This window comes from Rattus norvegicus, chromosome 8 (genome assembly GCF_021556685.1).
Source record: "Rattus norvegicus strain SHRSP/BbbUtx chromosome 8, alternate assembly SHRSP_T2T, whole genome shotgun sequence".
NCBI classification, from domain to species: Eukaryota; Metazoa; Chordata; class Mammalia; order Rodentia; family Muridae; genus Rattus; species Rattus norvegicus.
In genome coordinates this window covers 15,551,356-15,574,090 of record NC_141541.1, presented here as the reverse complement: position 1 = coordinate 15,574,090, position 22,735 = coordinate 15,551,356, and the positions used below count along the sequence as shown (strand labels likewise).

General features: G+C 41.7%; 1 long non-coding RNA gene and 1 pseudogene across 3 annotated transcripts in view; one reads left to right on the top strand and one right to left on the bottom strand.

Annotated features, from left to right (window-relative positions):
- LOC100909684 (uncharacterized) overlaps window positions 1-22,735 on the bottom strand; it is a 73,952-nt gene that overhangs the window by 27,308 nt on the left and 23,909 nt on the right. The window contains exons 2-4 of one of the 3 annotated variants that reach the window (XR_015627485.1): window positions 10,835-10,984; window positions 9,073-9,175; window positions 7,256-8,249 (exon numbers count right to left, since the gene is read on the bottom strand). The exons of the other annotated variants lie outside the window; for them this stretch is intronic. This is a non-coding gene — a long non-coding RNA (uncharacterized LOC100909684). Of the gene's footprint in view, window positions 1-7,255; window positions 8,250-9,072; window positions 9,176-10,834; window positions 10,985-22,735 lie in introns of those variants that run through there. 3 annotated transcript variants of the gene reach the window in all.
- LOC148003943 (uncharacterized) lies at window positions 2,938-5,683 on the top strand (annotated as a pseudogene).

Below are 22,735 nucleotides of genomic sequence, written 5' to 3'. Positions count from 1 at the left end.
CAGTGATGTCAAAGTTACTTGGGTAATGATCCTTTCTAGAATGAGCTATGATTCACTGGCTGTAAGAAATAATTTTAGAAAATAACTGCATTGCAATACACTTATTTAATTAATGATACATATAAAAAGTATTTCTCTTCTGAAATTCTTCGGTCATATTGGTGCTCACAAATAAAGTTTGTAGCAGTATGAAACTAATATTTTAGCAATTCTGATGACATATTAACCATAATTACTATTCTGAATTGATACTCATAATGCTGTCATATGGTTATTGATTCAGGAAATGATTTTTATTCAATGTATCTAGAAAAGAAGAGATATAAGAAACAATTTGCTTTTGTCTATTAGGGAATAGAAACCACAACTATTTTAACTTAGAGAGTGGACTCCCTTGCTTTGCGTAATGACAATCTAAGGAAGATTGATCATCATTACTTTGGATGGCTTCATCTCATCCATTGATGTTTTTTGTGACAACTGAGGTTGATGAGTGGAAAACTAAAAACATTCTGTGAACAGAATTTGGGAGACAGGTTTTGGATTTTTAGAATGAGCAATAGAGAGGATGAGGAACCACAGATTCCTGGGGCATGGTAGGTGGGTTGATCTTGGAAAACACAACGTGAAATAAAGCTCCAGGGAGTGTCTAGAAAATGAGCACGCTGAGTCATGTCTATTCATAAAATCCCCACAGAGAATTTGCTAGACAGTTGCATGCCGGTGAGTAAGTTGGCATGCTGGTCCACTCTCTAGATAGCGGTGAGACTCACTGAAAATTCTGGAATTTGTCTTCATTGCGTATATTATATTCTCCATCATATGACAGTATCTGACTTGAGAAAAGATTAAATTACACTGTCAGCTGCAAAATAATAAAGAATTATATTCTATGATATGAAGATATGTGATAAATGTTCAAAACAGACAATAGTTTAAGATGTATGACTTTTCAAGATATTTCCACTTCAGAGGTTCATTCACAAAATTGAGAAATCAAGGAAACGTCAAATAATCCACTGAAAATAAATTTTATTCTCAGATTAGGAGAAGTACAAAGTTCAAGTATTCAATAGGATTTTAATCTCTGAGAGACAAGGCCTCAGTGTCAGCTATTTTCATGAGTAAGCTAACATTGGATTTAGACAATTTTCTAGATCACTACAGTGATCTCTGTAATCTAGCATAATCATATATGGCTGCATGCAGCAGGTATATCTGTGATGAGAATTTTCAAAACAAAGGGTACAGCCCTGTGTCCCTATCTTTAATAACAATTATTAAAAAATAATATGGGCACAAGTCCTCCGAAGAGACTGTGTGCCCGCAGGTACCTGTGTTTTCCAATAAACCCTCTTGCTGATTGCATCCGAGTGGACTCGGCTCGGTCATTGGGCGCTTGGGACTCCTCCTGAGGGAAAGGTCCTCTCTGGGGATCTTTCATTATGGGGGCTCGCCCGGGGTTTGGAGACCCTCCGCCCAGAGATCACCAACCACCCACCGGGAGGTAAGCAGGCCGGCGTTTGTCTTGTCTGTTGTGTCTTGTCCTGTGAACGATCGATAAATAGGCTCAGATCTGGGGACTATCTGGGCGGGCCAGAGAAGGAGCTGACGAGCTCGGACTTCTCCCCCACAGCCCTGGAAGACGTTCTAAGGGTGGTTGGAGGAGAGGGAGATCCAGATCCGTGGCACCTCCGTCCGTTTTCGGAGGGATCCGCACCCTTGATGACTCCGACTAAATTTTATTGGAGTAGAGGATCCAAGACCCTCGCTGACTCCGTCTGAATTCTTGGTTTCAGTTTGGTACCGAAGCCTCGCGGCGCGTCTGTTTGTTACTTGTTTGACTGTTGGAATTGTTTGTCTTCTTTGTGACCTGACTGAGGTTTTCTGGATGTGTTGGTGTCTGTTAGTGTCTTTTTGACTTTTGTTTCATGTTTGAATTTGGACTGACGACTGTGTTTAAAATCTTGGACCGATGACTGTGTTTGAAATCATGAAACTGTTTGCTTTGTTCGTCGAAGAGTTTTACTTGGTCCCCTTAACGCTTAGTGAGTAAGAAACTTAATTTTGTGGACCCCGCTCTAGTGGCGGTGTGTTGGTTGATAGCCAAAGTTAATTTTTAAAACATAGTGTTTTGGGGGTTGGGGATTTAGCTCAGTGGTAGAGCTCTTGCCTAGCAAGCGCAAAGCCCTGGGTTCGGTCCCCAGCTCTAAAAAAAGGAAAGAAAAACAAAACAAAAACATAGTGTTTTATCTGTGCTTGTGCTCGCAGCCAGCTGTGATGAACTGGGAAACATTTAAATTTTGCTTGGGAGCAAAGAATCTTAAAGGCGGAGTTTCAGCCGGTATGACACTTAGTGCGTAGCTGCCTAAAAGATCAGAAATGCTGTCAACAGGCAAAAAAAAAAAAAAAAAAAAAAAAAAAGGGACAGGCTGTGTTAGAAATGCTACAGGAAGAATGATCTAAAAAGGCTGAGAGCTAGGTGGGGCTATAAGGAAAACACACAGTAGGAGAGCGCTCATTTAGAGAAGTTCTTTAAGGAAGCCTGCCTTATCTGCTGTCTTTATTCCAAGGGAGGAGTCAGTCTCCAGCACTAAATTACTTGGCGGTGGCCACAGTCAGGATTAAGGTTTTCTTTTCCATGGGCCTTTAACCCAGTGAGACGGTTTGGTAAAGGGCTGCTACTGAGGTCCTGATAGCCCCAGGTGAACTGGTTACGATTCTTTTTTCAGCCACCTGGCATCTAGCAACCAGGTTCTAACCATCTCTCCATCCTTTTGTTATTAGTTGTTACTAAAAGCCTAGTGTCATTTGGAGGCTAGTTCTCTTGAAAGACAGAGCCACTGAGCTGGCACTGAAGGGAGGTACTCCTTAAGGGAAAATCTAAGTCCAGAGAGACAACCTGTAACAGATAGACTGCCCCTCTGCTCACTTTTCTGTTTCACAGACACAAAGATTTTTTGTCCCAAGAAAGCCTCCTGGCTTAGCTGTGTGACTAAATGCTATTTGCCCTCTTCAGTGGACCTCTATTCTCGAGATTCCCTTGTTTTCTCACCATCCCATTTGAGATGCTTGTTAGTAACTATTACAGGTCTTCTTTACCACCGAGGAAAGACAAAATCCTACTAGAGGCCAGAAAAAATGTTCCAGACACGGATAGAAAGCCCTCGCTTCTGCCTGCTCTCTTCAGACGCCTGAAGGTAGGGAGTGCTCCAGGTCTGCCGCCAGGCTCCAAGGGTGGGTCTCTGAGGGGCTGGAAAATGCCCCACCAATCTGGCTAAGATAAAGAAAGGATATGAATAGAAAGTTACAGAAATTTGAAGGGCTAAGCTAAGTCGCTGAGAGTTAGTATAAGTTACAGAGAAAGTAAGGTTAAAAGAGAAAGAGGTAAAAAGAGCAGGAAGCTAGGGAAGAGAAGAGATAGAAAGTTAAGAAGAAGAAGTTAGAGAGCTAAAGAGAGATAAAAGATGAGAGAGGAACATATACTGGCCACAGTAGTTAGGGAACCTAGGAAGATAGTACCTGGCAACAGAAGAGAATCCCTGGCTAAAGATCAGCGTGCCTAATACAAAGAAAAAGGACACTGGGTCAGGGACTGCCCAAGAAGAACAAGAGGGGCCATTGGAGAGCTCCTTGGTCCTAGAGTGCTGGCTATGTACAGAGATAGAAGGGAAGTGTGGATACAGGGACCCAATGCTCTGTGCTCCTATGCCCCCCCCCAGTGGGCCAATATCTAAGGACCTTGAGTACAAGGGGCTACTGACAACGAACAATACCTATGGACTGCCCGAAGAATAGTGGACCTTGGCGTGGGCCGGGTAACCCACTAGTTCATGGTCATCCCTGACTGCCCCTATCCCTTGCTCATGAGAAAATTGCTCTCCAAATTGGCTTGCGTGGGCTGAAATGGCTGGGTGAGACCATGTGTATGCATATCTACAGACTATGTATGTGGAGCTTAAGACCTGTCTCAGTGCACCAGTACCTGATGCTGGGAGATGTGTGACTTAGTCCTGTTCTGCCTGGAACATATCACTCCTGCCAGCCGGGCACTAACAATTATCACCCAATCCAGGACTTAAGCTGTGATAGAGTGGCTGATGTCTTGCCTTTGAATAGTGTCCCAAAAGATGGGACCACTGGTCAGCTGCCATGGACTAGATTCTCTACCGGTTGGGGACAATCTGGTCACCTTGCTGCCCAATCTGGATCTGGAGTCACTGCAACATGAATGTCAAGCACTGGCAGAAGCCCATGGATGGAAGAAAGACCTCTGCAACTGGCTGATTGACCCCTGCTGAAAGCCGAGGACCTTGTCCACAGACGGGAACAGTTCTCTTCATGAATGAAGGTCAGAGACAAGTGGGTGCTGCCATGGTGGACAAAACGATGTCATCTGGGATGGCTGAACTTCTACCCCCCCAGCACATCAGCACTGCAGATGCCTTTGCCATCTCTTAGATGCCCTGATGAAGCCAACAACTGTGAGTACTATTCATTGCTCAGGGTATCAGGAGGGAAGAGATTCAGTGACATGGGGCAGTAACAAAGCAGATAAAGTGGCTCGGGAAATGGCTATGCAGGAGCCTATCCTGGTTGCAGGCCTGCAAGATTCAGCCACTGAGAACTAGGATCGGACTAAGGGATGGCCTCACTTAGAATGTAAAACAGAAGAAAAGGCCCAAATTGCTTAAACAAACAAACAAACAAACAAAAAGACAATGACGCACTTGAGGGGAAAGCTATACTCCCCAGAGAACAAAGAAAAGACTCACTTTGCCAAATACAGAAATGGACTCATTTAGGAGATAAAAAGTTTGTCCAAGTAGTTAACTGTATGTAATAGACTTTAAGATTTTAGCCGGAGAGGCAGTAGAAAGTATAAGGTATGACAATAAGTGAATGCTTAGCAAGCAAACAGGGCAAAGAGACCTAGAGAGTTTAGTGAAAAGTCGAAGTGAACTTCATTGAGATAAAACCAGAAAAATATAATCACAAGTATCTCCTAGTGCTTGTAGATACCTTTTCAGGAATAGATAGAAGCTTTCCTCACCAAACGAGAGACGGCCTCTGCAATCATCAAGAAGATACTGGAAGAAATCTTCCCCAGGTCTGGAATGCCCAAGGTAATCTGGTCAGACAACTGCCCTACTTTCGTTGCCAAGGTAAGCCAGGGTGTGGTCAAGTATTTAGAGGTCGATTGGAAATTACATTGTATTTACAGACCTCAAAGTTCAGGACAGGTAGAGTAAATAAATAGAACTCTAAAAGAGACCCTGACCAAATTGACCATGGAGACTGGCACAGACTGGGTGGCACTCCTTCCTTCTTGCTCTCTTCAGAGCAAGAAATACCCCTTCCAGATTCAGCCTTACCCCCTTTGAGATCTTTTATGGGGCCTCAGTTCCCCTGACTCTATTAGATGATGTTACTGAACCAACATGTCATAGTGCCATAGTAATAATGATTTGTGTGCCAGGCTAAAAGACCTACAGGTGATACAGAAAGAAATCTGATCACAGCTGGCAGCAGCCTATGCCCTGGAGACCCCTGAGACATCTCATCAGTTCCAGGTCGGAAGCAGCTACACTGAGCCCAGACACTCGAGCATCGCTGGAAAGGACTGTACCTGGTGCTACTGACCACCCTGACAGCCGTCAATTCTCAGCCCTCACCAGCCACATACTAGCTGTTGGGGCTGAGAGCTGAGACCAAGAGGGACACTCAGATCTTCAAAAAGCTCCCTAGACTTAAACATCAGATAAGTGGATACATCAGAAACTGACTGGGAGGTTGCTATAATGCTCACTTGAGGAGTGTGCTTTAGGAACAAGAATTTCATGTTTGCCCTCGTTCTATCAGGATAGGTGTGGAAATAGGCTTGATTTCTATTGCAAATGATGTAACATTGTTAGTACTCCTAACACTTCTTGGGACTGTGCCTCAGGGATCACAACCTGTATGAGTTTAGAAGTTCTGAAAGACAGTCATGACCTTGGTGTATAGGTTCAGATAGTGTCCAGATTGGAATCCTGATGCTAAAGACTTAGTAAGATACACACAAAAAAAAAGGAGTTGAGAAATACTTAGGGCTAAGGCTATCTAGGTGCTGCAAGGGCAGCACAAGGACATCTGCTGTTGCAATGCAAGGCTTATAGAGAATTCAGAACTGCCATTCAGGAGTAATTAAAGACTCCATGAATAAATTTAGAGAAAGGTTAGATAAAAGACAGAAAGACGGAGAAGCACATCAGGAATGGTTCGAGAGCTGGGTTCGTAGATCTCCTTGGATAACTACTCTGATATCTTCCCTTATGGGACCCTTCTTAGTTTTGCTTCTGCTCCTGATTATAGGTCCATGTATGTTAAAGAAACTAGTTAATAGGCTTGACTCCTACAGAAAGATAGAGACGCTTAACAAGGTTGGTTTGAGTCTTGGTTCACTCGGTCTCCCTGGATGACTACCCTACTCTCTGCTACAGCTGGGCCATTATTAATAATTTTCTTGGTTTTAGTTTTTGGACCCTGTGTGACAGAGACAACAGTACCAGTCAGTTAGGACAACTGGGGAGGCCAAATACAAGACTTGATATCAAAATTCTAAGATTAGAATTATTTAGTAGAAGGAGAAGGGAATGAAAGGAGAATTATACGAATTTTAGGTTTGGAGATACAAAATTAAAAGAATAAACCCCAAAAGGCCACAGACCGAGGGCTAAGCCCTACAGCCAGGACTAGCAGGCCATAAAGATAAAGGAGCACAGGAAACACTGTCTAGGCAGGACTGGCAAGCCATAAAGATAAGGAAAGGAATGCAGAACAGACCAGGAGTACCGGACCTGACTCACAGGCCACCTGGCAGGAAGAGATAAGCCCCCAACCCCCGACATCCAGGATGCCCCAAACCTGCCAACGTGTGTAGCTATACCTTATTACCTCATCATGTGAAATAGCCAATCATATGTGAACATGTCTATGTGCCTCGTTTGAATCCACCAATCCCTGTAACTATGCATCTGCTTCTGTACGCCCGCTTCTGCTTCCCCAATCCCTATAAAAGCCCCATGCTGGAGCTGCTGGGCGCACAAGTCCTCCGAAGAGACTGTGTGCCCGCAGGTACCTGTGTTTTCCAGTAAACCCTCTTGCTGATTGCAAAAAAAAAATAATAATAATATGAAGTAGCTCTATGGCATCAAGTCCTATTATGTCGGGTGCCCAATGTCCCGCCAGCAAGAACGACGCACGGCAACAGGATTCTTCTGAGAGCAAGCCTTTACTGTGTTACAGCTCTTCTTAGTGTTACAGCTCTTCTCAGTGTTATAGCTCTTCTCAGTGTTACAGCTCTCTTGAACAGGGACCCCGAGCAGCAAAGTCGCTCGACTTATATACACAACAGTATGCTAATTATCTCTCAGGGATTGGTGGGGCATGGATCACCCCACTATCACCCCACTACTTGTCCTCCAGGGATTGGCGGAGAATGAATCACCTCATTAGCATATTAACGGTCAACTGACACCTGGTGCATAAACCGCACATGTGCAGTACCGCTGTTCACCACTAGAGGGAGCCCTAGCAAGGGGACAAGCCTGCACATGCACAGTAAGTCCTTTATATCCAGACAAGGCTGGATGTCGGCGCCATCTTTGTTTCGCCGCGCCGCTCTCTACATCTCCCCCTTTTTTGTTTAATAAAATGACTGGTCTAGATCTGGGTGTCACGTCAATCTTGTCATTGCTCCTGTCTTAGGTTGTTCTCATCCAAACTTGGCCTTACCCATCATAGAGTTACCCTATCGCCACCGGGCCCCATGTCTTGGGTTGGTCCGAGCTCGAGGAAAGTTGTGTGTCCCTGGATACAATGACTCCACATGACTGTGACAAAAATGATCTAGGGCGAACTCTTGATCTTTCAAAGAGGCCATCCATATGTTGGGAGAAGTACCCTTTTTAATGGTGGTCATAGCCTGGTAAACAACCACTTTGTGTCTGGCACGTTCTCTTTTTAAACGGCCAATAAGCCAGAGACCTACTCCGCATCCCAGGAGGACAATAGCTCCCCGGGACAAACTTGCCCGCCCACTCCTTAAAAAGGGAGAAAGCATTGGTAACCCATGAGGTAAAGTCTTCAACTGTGATGGGGTCCAGCCTAGTGCTGTTGAGGACAGCAATCTGCATCAGCAATTGTCTTGATAGTTGCTCTGCTTTCATGGACCAGTTTCCTTTCAGATAATTCGAGATTTCTTTGCTCTGTTGAAAATTTTGAGAAAAGTTAGTTCGCAAAGGAATAATGCATAAACCTCTAAGGGAGGAAACACAAGGCAGCTATGTCATATGATACAGTGCTTCAATTTGTTCTTGAATTAAATCTATCCTTTGATTGGCTAATAGAAGGCCAGATGCCAAATGGGTATTAAATTCTTCTTGTATCTCTAGCGCCACTGCAGTTCTTTCTACAATCCAGCCGTCTGTATTTGATTGGTCATAGCGATTGCAGCTGTGGTAGCTGTGGCAGCAGACAGCACAATGGCTGAAATTATGGCTGCCGTAATTCCAAAATCTCTTTTGGCTCTCAGCAAATTAAGAATAGGAAAGCTATCTGGGTTTGCCTCCACTGGGATTGGCACAAAGGAGGGAATCTTAACCATCACTGCGGTGTCATTGGTGCCATCCCAGCATTCAGCTAAATAGCAGACTACATCAGAGCTTTTACAATTTAAAGCACCACTGCTTACATTAGTGCTTATCAGAAAAAAGGTGATCTAGCACATACTGAAGTACTAGTGGCAGTATTATTTACCAAGAGGTTATTATATTGAATATTAATCAACCTGGTATCACCTTTTTCTGGGAGCTGAAACATTATACAGCACGAAGTTCTCTCCCATCAACCTAGCAAAGGGGGTCAGGGATGTATATGCCCCTTGCTCATTGGACAGCACCCATTGAAACCAAGGCCAGAGATTATGCTTGCCAGTCTTATTCTCAAAACAGTAGAATTGCTATGAACTGGCATGGGTACTGGCCAGGATCTGGCAATAGCCCACAGAGTGAGCAAATTAACCTGTATTACCATTCCCAGTAGTAACAGTAGGGTTCGTAGTCTCATCTTCAGGAAGAGCAGAAGACAATCTTCGAGTCAAATGCTCGGGTACCCAAATTGGATTTTCTTGATTCTGAGGAAAAACACAAATTGCTCCCCTAGATCTCGAAATCACGGGATCTGGGCCATGCCATTCATCAGTTAAGACATCCTTCCACTTTACTTCTGCATTAGTTATAGGTGTAGTAGCAGCATGGCGATCCGCAGCAGAGCGGCCATGCGCATCCAAAATTAAGAAATTTAGAGTAAAAAGAGCTAAAGAAAGTTGTTCTTTTGGTGTTTGGCCGCTGACAATTCCCTCTTTTTGTTTTTGTATAAGCTCTCTTAAGGTACGATGTACTCTTTCCACAATTCCTTGACCTTGGGGATTGTACGGTAAGCCTGTAGTATGACCGACCTGTATTGTCTGGCAAAATGCCTGAAAGGACTTTGCAGTGTAGGCAGGCCCCGGTGTCTGTCTTGAGACTATCAGGCTTTCCCCAGGCTGCCCATGCCTCTAAGCAATGGCTAATGGCATTACGAGCCTTTTCACCAGTCATCAGAATAGCTTGTATAATACCGGAACAGGTATCAACAGAAACATGAGCATATTTTAAATTTTTACCAGTTTTATGTCAACTTTCTGTTATCAATGTTACATTTTTTTAAACCATATCCAATAACTTAAAAGCCAATAGTCCATAACCAAGGCATGTAGAGAATATTCATACATTTAAAACCAGTCAGAAAACAAAATTGAAATGGCTACACATATCTTAGCTATAGGTGCAAGGCTCCAAGGGCCAATTGAAACTGCTTTTTTAAGAGAAGCACCTTGTCACTTGCTAAATCTCCTTGAGACCAGGAATCCAAGTAGGCACACTCAAGTTTATCTTTTTGTTTGATTCTCCTGAATAAATTTTCAGGCGGTCTACCTCTATCAAATCTGATCAGTATGACTCTGTGAGGTTTCCAGAGCCTAATCACATACCTAGCAATAGCCTCAACTTGAGCCACAACAAAAGCTGCACTGACCCCATTTTTTATCTCTACCTTCTCTCTGTTCCTTTTATCTCATTTTCTTTTCTTTTTTTCTTTCGAGACCTTTTCTCCCTCTGACATACTTTCTTACTGTTCTGCAAGGACCCTCTGACCTGTCCTAACGGGTCTAATGGCTTCCTCACATCGTTTATCCTCGAAGCAGGCAGGGACCATTTGCCAAAGAGGTTTTGGTCTGGGCTTAAGCTTGCCGTCAGTGGCTTCTCTATCCCACACAAAGAAAAAAAGAAACAAAATTACCAGCCTTGCCCACAAAGGATCCATAACTTTAGGTTTCTACACAGTGGCTCTCCACCTAGGCCCATATCTTTCTTCCTCATATATGGCTGCCTCTTCCTCTAATTCCTCCTCCTCGGACTCTGACAACTCTTGCTCAGAGTCACTGCCAGCCAGTTCTAAGGCTTCTAATTCTTTTAATAGATACAAAGTATCCTCTCCGGATGACTTGTACTTCGTCCTCCGGGGCATACCTATTTTTTCCTCTGGTGGCGTTTCTTCTGCCTTTTGTATCTTTTTCACTTTTGTTTTAGTAACCTTTTTCTTTTTGCGCGCTCCTAATTTCTCACTCCACTTTGTTTCTGACATGCTCTCTTAAATCCAAAAAGGGGGCATGCCTCTCAGAAGCCTAATTTCTCACTCTGCTCCGTTTCTGACAGGCTCTCTTCCAAAAAGGGGCATGCCTATCGAAGCTTACCTTTTAATTTACCTTCTCGCAGTTCTGAATCCTCTTCAGCACACTGAAGGGTCCCCTCGGCACCGGCGATGTTGGTTCCCGGGTTTCGGCACCACTTGTCTCGCGCCCAATGCCCCACCAGCAAGAACGACGCGCGGCAACAGGATTCTTCTGCGAGCAAGCCTTTACTGTGTTACAGCTCTTCTTAGTGTTACAGCTCTTCTCAGTGTTACAGCTCTTCTCAGTGTTACAGCTCTCTTGAACAGGGACCCCGAGCAGCAAAGTCGCTCGACTTATATACACAACAGTATGCTAATTATCTCTCAGGGATTGGTGGGGCATGGATCACCCCACTATCACCCCACTACTTGTCCTCCAGGGATTGGCGGAGAATGAATCACCTCATTAGCATATTAACAGTCAACTGACACCTGGTGCATAAACCGCACATGTGCAGTACCGCTGTTCACCACTAGAGGGAGCCCTAGCAAGGGGACAACCCTGCACATGCACAGTAAGTCCTTTATATCCAGACAAGGCTGGATGTCGGCGCCATCTTTGTTTCGCCGTGCCGCTCTCTACACTATTAGCCCTTGGTAATCATAGGGATGGAGTTTGGATTCTTATCAAAGAAAAAGAGGAAAATTCCCAAAAGGAAAACAGAAACCTTTGCTAACCATGGTCATGTTGTGAGAAGAGTCTTGGAGATAATATTTAAAGTGTAGACATGGAGACACCGCCGGAACCTGAAGGAAACAGACCGGATAAACAGTTCTCTGCACCCAAATCCCGTGGGAGGGAGAGCTAAACCTTCAGAGAGGCAGACAAGCCTGGGAAACCAGAAGAGACTGCTCTCTGCACACACATCTCGGACGCCAGAGGAAAACACCAAAGGCCATCTGGAACCCTGGTGCACTGAAGCTCCCAGAAGGGGCGGCACAGGTCTTCCTGGTTGCTGCGGCCGCAAAGAGCCCGTGGGCAGCACCCCGCGAGTGAACTTGAGCCTCGGGACCACAGGTAAGACCAACTTGTATGCTGCAAGTGACCTGCCTGGTGAACTCAAGACACAGGCCCACAGGAACAGCTGAAGACCTGTACAGAGGAAAAACTACACGCCCGAAAGCAGAACACTCTGTCCCCATAACTAGCTGAAAGAAAACAATAAAACAGGTCTACAGCACTCCTGACACACAGGCTTATAGGGACAGTCTAGCCACTGTCAGAAATAGCAGAACAAAGTAACACTAGAGATAATCTGATGGCGAGAGGCAAGCGCAGGAACCCAAGCAACAGAAACCAAGACTACATGGCAACATCGGAGCCCAATTCTCCCACCAAAACAAACATGGAATGTCCAAACACACCAGAAAAGCAAGATCTAGTTTCAAAATCATATTTGATCATGATGCTGGAGGACTTCAAGAAAGACATGAAGAACTCCCTTAGAGAAACACAGGAAAACTTTAATAAACAAGTAGAAGCCTACACAGAGGAATCGCAAAAATGCCTGAAAGAATTCCAGGAAAACATAAATAAACAAGTAGAAGCCCATAGAGAGGAGACACAAAAATCCCTGAAAGAATATCAGGAAATCATAAATAAACAAGTAAAAGCCCATAGAGAGGAGTCACAAAAATCCCTGAAAGAATTCCAGGAAAACACAATCAAACAGTTGAAGGAATTAAAAATGGAAATAGAAGCAATCAAGAAAGAACACATGAAAACAACCCTGGATATAGAAAACCAAAAGAAGAGACAAGGAGCTGTAGATACAAGCGTCACCAACAGACTACAAGAGATGGAAGAGAGAATCTCAGGAGCAGAAGATTCCATAGAAATCATTGACTCAACTGTCAAAGATAATGTAAAGCAGAAAAAGCTACTGGTCCAAAACATACAGGAAATCCAGGACTCAATGAGAAGATCAAACCTAAGGATAATAGGTATAGAAGAGAGTGAAGACTCCCAGCTCAAAGGACCAGTAAATATCTTCAACAAAATCATAGAAGAAAACTTCCCTAACCTAAAAAAAGAGATACCCATAGGCATACAAGAAGCGTACAGAACTCCAAATAGATTGGACCAGAAAAGAAACACCTCCCGTCACATAATAGTCAAAACACCAAACACACAAAATAAAGAAAGAATATTAAAAGCAGTAAGGGAAAAAGGTCAAGTAACATATAAAGGCAGACTTATCAGAATCACACCAGACTTCTCGCCAGAAACTATGAAGGCCAGAAGATCCTGGACTGATGTCATACCGATCCTAAGAGAACACAAATGCCAGCCCAGGTTACTGTATCCTGCAAAACTCTCAATTAACATAGATGGAGAAACCAAGATATTCCATGACAAAACCAAATTTACACAACATCTTTCTACAAATCCAGCACTAGAAAGGATAATAAATGGTAAAGCCCAACATAAGGAGGCAAGCTATACCCTAGAAGAAGCAAGAAACTAATCGTCTTGGCAACAAAACAAAGAGAATGAAAGCACACAAACATAACCTCACATCCAAATATGAATATAACGGGAAGCAATAATCACTATTCCTTAATATCTCTCAACATCAATGGCCTCAACTCCCCAATAAAAAGACATAGATTAACAAACTGGATACGCAACGAGGACCCTGCATTCTGCTGCCTACAGGAAACACACCTCAGAGACAAAGACAGACACTACCTCAGAGTGAAAGGCTGGAAAACAATTTTCCAAGCAAATGGTCAGAAGAAGCAAGCTGGAGTAGCCATTCTAATATCAAATAAAATCAATTTTCAACTAAAAGTCATCAAAAAAGATAAGGAAGGACACTTCATATTCATCAAAGGAAAAATCCACCAAGATGAACTCTCAATCCTAAATATCTATGCCCCAAATACAAGGGCACCTACATATGTAAAAGAAACCTTACTAAAGCTCAAAACACACATTGCACCTCACACAATAATAGTGGGAGATTTCAACACCCCACTCTCATCAATGGACAGATCATGGAAACAGAAATTAAACAGAGATGTAGACAGACTAAGAGAAGTCATGAGCCAAATGGCTTAACAGATATTTATAGAACATTCTATCCTAAAGCAAAATGATATACCTTTTTCTCAGCTCCTCATGGTACTTTCTCCAAAAATTGACGATATAATTGGTCAAAAAACGGGCCTCAACAGGTACAGAAAGATAGAAATGATCCCATGCATGCTATCGGACCACCACGGCCTAAAACTGGTCTTCAATAACAATCAAGGAAGAATGCCCACATATACGTGGAAATTGAACAATGCTCTACTCAGTTATAACCTGGTCAAGGAAGAAATAAAGAAAGAAATTAAAACTTTTTAGAATTTAATGAAAATGAAGGTACAACATACCCAAACTTATGGGACACAATGAAAGCTGTGCTAAGAGGAAAACTCATAGTGCTGAGTGCCTGCAGAAAGAAACAGGAAAGAGCATATGTCAGCAGCTTGACAGCACACCTAAAAGCTCTAGAACAAAAAGAAGCATATACACCCAGGAGGAGTAGAAGGCAGGAAATAATCAAACTCAGAGCTGAAATCAACCAAGTAGAAACAAAAAGGACCATAGAAAGAATCAACAGAACCAAAAGATGGTTCTTTGAGAAAATCAACAAGATAGATAAACCCTTAGCCAGACTAACGAGAGGACACAGAGAGTGCGTCCAAATTAACAAAATCAGAAATGAAAAGGGAGACATAACAACAAATTCAAAAAATCATCAGATCTTACTATAAAAACCTATATTCAACAAAACTTGAAAATCTTCAGGAAATGGACAATTTCCTATACAGATACCAGGTACCGAAGTTAAATCAGGAACAGATAAACCAGTTAAACAACCCCATAACTCCTAAGGAAATAGAAGCAGTCATTAAAGGTCTCCCAACCAAAAAGAGCCCAGGTCCAGACGGGTTTAGTGCAGAATTCTATCAAACTTTCATAGAAGACCTCATACCAATATTATCCAAACTATTCCTCAAAATTGAAACAGATGGATCACTACCGAATACCTTCTACGAAGCCACAATTACTCTTATACCTAAACCACACAAAGACACAACAAAGAAAGAGAACTTCAGACCAATTTCCCTTATGAATATCGACGCAAAAATACTCAACAAAATTCTGGCAAACCGAATCCAAGAGCACATCAAAACAATCATCCTCCATGACCAAGTAGGCTTCATCCCAGGCATGCAGGGATGGTTTAATATACGGAAAACCATCAACGTGATCCATTATATAAACAAACTGAAAGAACAAAACCACATGATCATTTCATTAGACGCTGAGAAAGCATTTGACAAAATTCAACACCCCTTCATGATAAAAGTCCTGGAAAGAATAGGAATTCAAGGCCCATACCTGAACATAGTAAAAGCCATATACTGCAAACTAGTTGCTAACATTAAACTAAATGGAGAGAAACTTGAAGCAATCCCACTAAAATCAGGGACTAGACAAGGCTGCCCACTCTCTCCCTACTTATTCAATATAGTTGTTGAAGTTCTAGCCAGAGCAATCAGACAGCAAAAGGAGGTCAAGGGGATAGAGATCAGAAAAGAAGAAGTCAAAATATCACTATTTGTAGATGTTATGATAGTATATTTAAGTGATCCCAAAAGTTCCACCAGAGAACTACTAAAGCTGATAAACAACTTCAGCAAAGTGGCTGGGAATAAAATTAACTCAAATAAATCAGTTGCCTTCCTCTATACAAAAGAGAAACAAGCCGAGAAAGAAATTAGGGAAACGACACCCTTCATAATAGACCCAAATAATATAAAGTACCTCGGTGTGACTTTAACAAAGCAAGTAAAAGATCTGTACAATAAGAACTTCAAGACACTGAAGAAGGAAATTGAAGAAGACCTCAGAAGATGGAAAGATCTCCCATGCTCATGGATTGGCAGGATTAATATAGTAAAAATGGCCATTTTACCAAAAGCAATCTACAGATTCAATGCAATCCCCATCAAAATACCAATCCAATTCTTCAAAGAGTTAGACAGAAAAATTTGCAAATTCATCTGGAATAACAAAAAACCCAGGATAGCTAAAACTATCCTCAACAATAAAAGGACTTCAGGGGGAATCACTATCCCTGAACTCAAGCAGTATTACAGAGCAATAGTGATAAAAACTGCATGGTATTGGTACAGAGACAGAGAGATAGACCAATGGAATAGAATTGAAGACCCAGAAATGAACCCACACACCTATGGTCACTTGATTTTTGACAAAGGAGCCAAAACCATCCAATGGAAAAAAGATAGCATTTTCAGCAAATGGTGCTGGTTCAACTGGAGGGCAACATGTAGAAGAATGCAGATCGATCCATGCTTATCACCCTGTACAAAGCTTAAGTCCAAGTGGATCAAGGACCTCCACATCAAAGCAGACACACTCAAACTAATAGAAGAAAAACTAGGGAAGCATCTGGAACACATAGGCACTGGAAAAAACTTCCTAAACAAAACACCAATGGCTTACACTCTAAGATTAGGAATCGACAAATGGGATCTCATAAAACTGCAAAGCTTCTGTAAGGCAAAGGACACTGTGGTTAGGACAAAACGGCAACCAACAGATTGGGAAAAGATCTTTACCAATCCTACAACAGATAGAGGCCTTATATCCAAAATATACAAAGAACTCAAGAAGTTAGACCGCAGGGAAACAAATAACCCTATTAAAAACTGGGATTCAGAGCTAAACAAAGAATTCACAGCTGAGGAATGCCGAATGGCTGAGAAACACCTAAAAAAATGTTCAACATCTTTAGTCATAAGGGAAATGCAAATCAAAACAACCCTGAGATTTCACCTCACACCAGTGAGTATGGCTAAGATCAAAAACTCAGGGGACAACAGATGCTGGCGAGGATGTGGAGAAAGAGGAACACTCCTCCATTGTTGGTGGGATTGCATACTGGTACAACCATTCTGGAAATCAGTCTGGAGGATCCTCAGAAAATTGGACATTGAACTGCCTGAGGATCCATCTATACCTCTCTTGGGCATATACCCAAAAGATGCCCCAACATATAAAAAAGCCACGTGCTCCACTATGTTCATTGCAGCCTTATTTATAATAGCCAGAAGCTGGAAAGAACCCTGATGCCCTTTAACAGAGGAATGGATACAGAAAATGTGGTACATCTACACAATGGAATATTACTCAGCTATCAAAAACAACGACTTTATGAAATTCGTAGGCAAATGGTTGGAACTGGAAAATATCATCCTGAGTGAGCTAACCCAACCACAGAAAGACATACATGGTATGCACTCATTGATAAGTGGTTATTAGCCCAAATGCTTGAATTACCCTAGATGCCTAGAACAAATGAAACTCAAGACGGATTATCAAAATGTGAATGCTTCACTCCTTCTTTAAAAGGGGAACAAGAATACCCTTGGCAGGGAAGAGAGAGGCAAAGATTAAAACAGAGACTGAAGAAACCCCCATTCAGAGCCTGCCCCACATGTGGCCCATACATATACAGCCACCCAATTATACAAGATGGATGAAGCAAAGAAGTGCAGACCGACAGGAGCCGGATGTAGATCGCTCCTGAGAGACACAGCCAGAATACAGCAAATACAGAGGTGAATGCCAGCAGCAAACCACTGAACTGAGAATAGGACCCCCGTTGAAGGAATCAGAGAAAGAACTGGAAGAGTTTGAAGGGGCTCGAGACCCCATATGTACAACAATGCCAAGCAACCAGAGCTTCCAGGGACTAAGCCACTACCTAAAGACTATACATGGACTGACCCTGGACTCTGACCTCATAGGTAGCAATGAATATCCTAGTAAGAGCACCAGTGGAAGGGGAAGCCCTGGGTCCTGCTAAGACTGAACTCCCAGTGAACTAGACTGGTGGGGGGAGGGCGGCAATGGGGGGAGGGTTAGGAGGGGAACACCCATAAGGAAGGGGAGGGGGGAGGGGGATGTTTGCCCGGATACCGGGAAAGGGAATAACACTCGAAATGTATAGAAGAAATACTCAAGTTAATAAAAAAGAATAAAATGTAAAAAAAAATAAAATAAAATAAAAAAAAGAATAAATCCAGGGGTTGGGGATTTAGCTCAGTGGTAGAGCCCTTGCCTAGCAAGCAAAAGGCCCTGGGTTTGGTCCCCAGCTCCAAAAAAAAAAAAAAAAAAAAAAAGAAAAGAAAAGAAAAGAAAAAGAGAAAAAGAATAATTCCACATAAAATTGGCCTGCAGTCAAGATTGTGGCAACATCCTTGATTAATGATTAATGTGGAAGGCCTAGGCCAGGGTGGTACCATCCCTGGGCTGGTGGTCCTGAGTTGTACACACAAAAGCAAGCCAGTAAAGAGTATTCTTCCATGGTTTCTGTTTAAAAAAAAATAAAGTGTAGACACTGAATCTATGATGTCTTGATTTCTGGGTATGGAAACTATCATAGCATTATTTGCAACACATTTATTATTATTATTATTATTATTATTATTATTATTATTATGTGATTAACACATCCCTAATCACACAAATACATATGTATTCATGCTGTTAATATAGTCATCATATTGATACAATTGTGGTTTACTTCGGGGGTGACAAGACACTATTTTTTCCAACTTGTGGGAAAATGTGAGTTTCCTCACCTGAAAGAATTACAGTGAATGATATGCTGTAAGTGAAAGTGAAATTGTATTTAGGAATTTTATAATCTCCTACTCTTTCAAGCTCTAGCCCTTCTCCACTGGTCACCTCTATATTACACTATATATTACATGAAGTTCACTTTGCTCTAAATTTTGAGAAAGAGTTAATAGTAATAAAAATATATAAGAGGAGGCAGAGAGACCAACTGTGAATGCCTTCTACTGCTTTATGCTGCACCAATCGCTCTATTGCTGTGACAAAAATACTCTGAGTTAAGGGAGAGGGGTTTATGGCAGTTCATAGTTTAAGGGTACAGTTTACCATGGAAAGGAAATTGTGATGGCTGGAACTTCAGAAGCATCTTCCTTCTTCCATGCAATCTCCTATCTAGCTCAGGGAATAGTGCTACCCATAGTGGGTAGACCTCCCTACCTTAACTAAACACATCAAGATAATCCTCCCTGTCTTCTGCATTCACAGAGGCCATATACTAAATGATTCTATATTTGATCGTGTTGATGACTGACATGTTAAGGGTTTAGCTCTTATTTGTTTTACATAGACCCTCTTTCGAGCTACTGTGAATGACTTGGAGGTTTGGGGTTTTGTTGTCGTTGTTGTTGCTGTTGTTGTTTGTTTTGGTGTTTGTTTGATTTCTTGCTGCCTCACTCATTTTTAAAAATAAGATAGGCAATGACACTAGAGATTATAAAATCCTATTGCTTAAAGCTGTTTCGCCACCTCTTTTAGATTTTTTGATTCTGTGTGAGATACTGTTAGTTAAATCCCAAACAGGTAGATTGTTCATGTGTAACTCTGGGTCAGCCATTTTGGTGACAAAAACCAAAAGTTTTTGGTTTCTTTTTACTTTTAAGGACATAATTTTCATAAGAGGTGACATAAAATGGTTATAATGAGATGTTTAGAATGTTTATGACACAGTCTAATTATATACACCAATCTATTGAAATTTAAATGCCATCCTTTGCACTGTTGCAGCTTTGCAGTTTGTTCCTATGAGTGATATATGTGATACTGAGATATATTTTACATTGAAACATACAAAGTAATAGCCTAATTAAAAAAGATACGGCTTTAAGAGGAGGAATAATTATAAGGAAATGGTGCCAAGTTGCCAAGGAGAATTTATTATCATCTAAATAAACAATAGCCAACACTTCACAGATGAACAAATGGAGGTTTCAGGCTCTTTCTTTCTTTTTCTTTTTCTTTTTCTTTTTTTTTTTTTCTGAGGTGGGGACTGAACCCAGGGCCTTGTGCTTGCTAGACAAGCACTCTACCACTGAACTAAATCCCCAACCCCCGGTTTCAGGCTCTTGAGGTCATGGCCACACCATTCTATTTTCCCTTTTTGTAGTAGTATATCAAAGAATTTGTTCTGTTTCCCCTGTGACCTTGTAATGGAGAGCAAGCAAGTCTCTCTGTCACCTGAAGGATTTCATTTCAGAAAAGACACCATGATATACTGAGTATTTTAAGCTTGCCATTGTTCATCTAAAATAGACTGTACAATGTGAGTATATGTTCTGAATTCTGTTTGCTTGGTGTGCTCATTACTTCATGTCAATTTACAGAATGGTGATTTCTCAGACCTTCCATACATTCTTTTCCAAAACAGGTCAAGCAAGTGGACTGATACTATTTATGTATGTGTTTATAGACTTGGAGGAAGCTAGGCAATAATCTGGGTGTGAGACAAGTAGGTAAACACTGAAGACACCTTTCCCTGTGGGTGATAAGTGTTACACAGAACTTGAAGTTTGGAAATCAGGACATCCAGTTTTTAGTTCAGGTCAAGGACAATCTTGTCATAATTTACAAAGGCAGAGAGAAGTTGTCTTTCCTTTTCTTACATTCATTTTTATTCTATACTCTTTAAGGGGCATATACATAATTGCCCCAAAAGCAAATTCAGTCATTTCTGATTTTTTTTCTTAAAGCAATCCACTTTATTTGGAATATTTTCTAAGTCCTCTCCAGTGGAATCAGGTCCAAGTCCCAATACTCCATCCATAACTCTGTTTTGGATATGCCTTTCTATTTATTATAGAAGTCTACAGTTCTCTGTTACCTCTCTGAAAATCTTACACTAGTTTTCCATTTTGATACATATAATTTTTTATTCAATTTATCATTCTGAAATTCCTTATGTGATGTGTCTAAATGAGAACTTGGTTTATATTAATCAAAATTTAGATGAAAAAGCCAATGGTAGATATTGAAATTGATGTGGTATGTGAAGTTTTGTTTAGGAAAAGATACACATTTTTGCTCTAAGCATCATAGAGACACCCTGGGAACAGAATGCCATGTCTATTCCACAGCTTGTCCAATCATTCCCCAGTTTCCTTCTCTTGGAATAAGAACCTAGTGTCTACCCAGTGCATGACATCAAGTAACATTCTTCTAGATGATTCATGTCTTTCCAAAACAGCTTCTCTTATTCCTCAGTTTATCAGTGATATCTCATGAACAACTAGCTAAGGTTTGTGTTAAAAAGTTAATCTCTTTTGTGGTACTAGTAAGTGAACATCTTTAGAGTCAGACTAAAATTTCTTTTGATAAACACTTCACCTCAAATTGGTTACCTTCTTGACAGTGTTCAAAATATATACAAGGTAACAGTAGCAAGCTGAGACTGAGAATTTAAGAATACAGACTCTTTAATACAAGAGGATACCATGATAAAAAACTCAAGACAGGCTTTGGTGCTAAGTTAACACTTAGTCTACCTGCTAGTGTCATCCATATGTCCTGGCCTGTGTTTAGGTATTTTCATAAGAGACAATGACCACTCGAGCCAGCAGAGACAGCTGAATTTCATCAACTTGTCACTCACTGTACATACCAGTTGAAAAGTCATGGACCTGTGCAGAGTTTCGTTTGTAGAACAGAGCAAAACATTAATAAAAACAGGCAGAATACGTTCATCATAAGCTCTGAGGTTGTTTTTAATTTATTCATTTTTTGTGTTTTGTATTGTTTTATTGTTATTTAATGTGCCTTACAGATCAAGACAGATCTAGATTCTCAGTAAGACTCCATCATTCTATGTCTGATATCTTCAGGCCTGTAGAGAGGTAGCTAATGCCTGTTCTGTGATCTTTGCTTAATAGTTTATATTTTATGGAAGTAGCATTGGTTATCAATTTAAAAAATAAAGAAGGAAAGAAAGAAATTCACCCCCATTTCATCACAAGTGCTTTACTGTCCTTTCCAGTTACAGTCATTGTAAAGTTGTTAGATAGGTTTTCATACAGATTTCTAAACTATAGTCTTCTCATAGACTAACCTTCTTTCCACCTCAATGGTATTTTTCATAAGCCCATATCATCCCTTGTTAAGTCAGTGTTTAATTTCTTATATGTTCAGGTAAAGAGAGTTAGAAAATTAAGAAAGTTAGTGTCTTATAATTTAACACAGGGGAACTCTGTGTCTTAGGAATTTCAAGAGGAAGTGAGAAATGGCAAATGCCCAGTGATCTAATCAGTGCCTGGTATCACATGAACTGGAAAAAGAGCTTTTTAAAAAGAATTTCAATCAAAAGAACAAAATAGCCCTTTCAGCCAGTGCATTACACAGGAGCAGATCATCAGCACACCAGCCCCTCTGAAGGTCCCAGAGTCTGAAGGCTTCCCAGGAGATCTGCTGCACCCAGGGCAACAGGCAAGTGGCCCAGATAAATAACCTTAGCAGTGGGGACCTCTGAGCAGCTCAGCAAATGTGGGATCCCTCCCTTCCACTGGATCTCCACCTTGCTTCCAGCCTACACCCTCTGCCTGGGCATATAATTATGATTTCTACCCCTCTGAAGATCCCACATTATGAAAACCTCTCAGGAGATATGCTGCAGCCTGGATCACAGGTCTTCCAGGAGAACTGCAACAACTCAGGAACACTGGAGTCAGGCTCAAGATAGAGATACCCAGGCCAGTTAATACCAAAGATAAACAGATGGTGAGAGGCAAGATGAAGACCATAAACAACAGAAGTCAATATACTTTGGCGCCATCAGAACCTAGTTCTCCTACCACAGAAATCCCTGATGTGGTGGTTTGTATATGCTTGGCCCAGTGACTGGCACTATTATAAAAGTGTTGCCTTGTTGGAGAAGGTGTGTCACTGTAGGTATAGGCTTAAGGTCCTCACCCTAGCTGCCTGGAAGTCAGTATTCTGCCAGAAGCCTTCAGATGAAGAAGTAGACCTCTCAGGTCCTCCTGTACCATGCCGGCC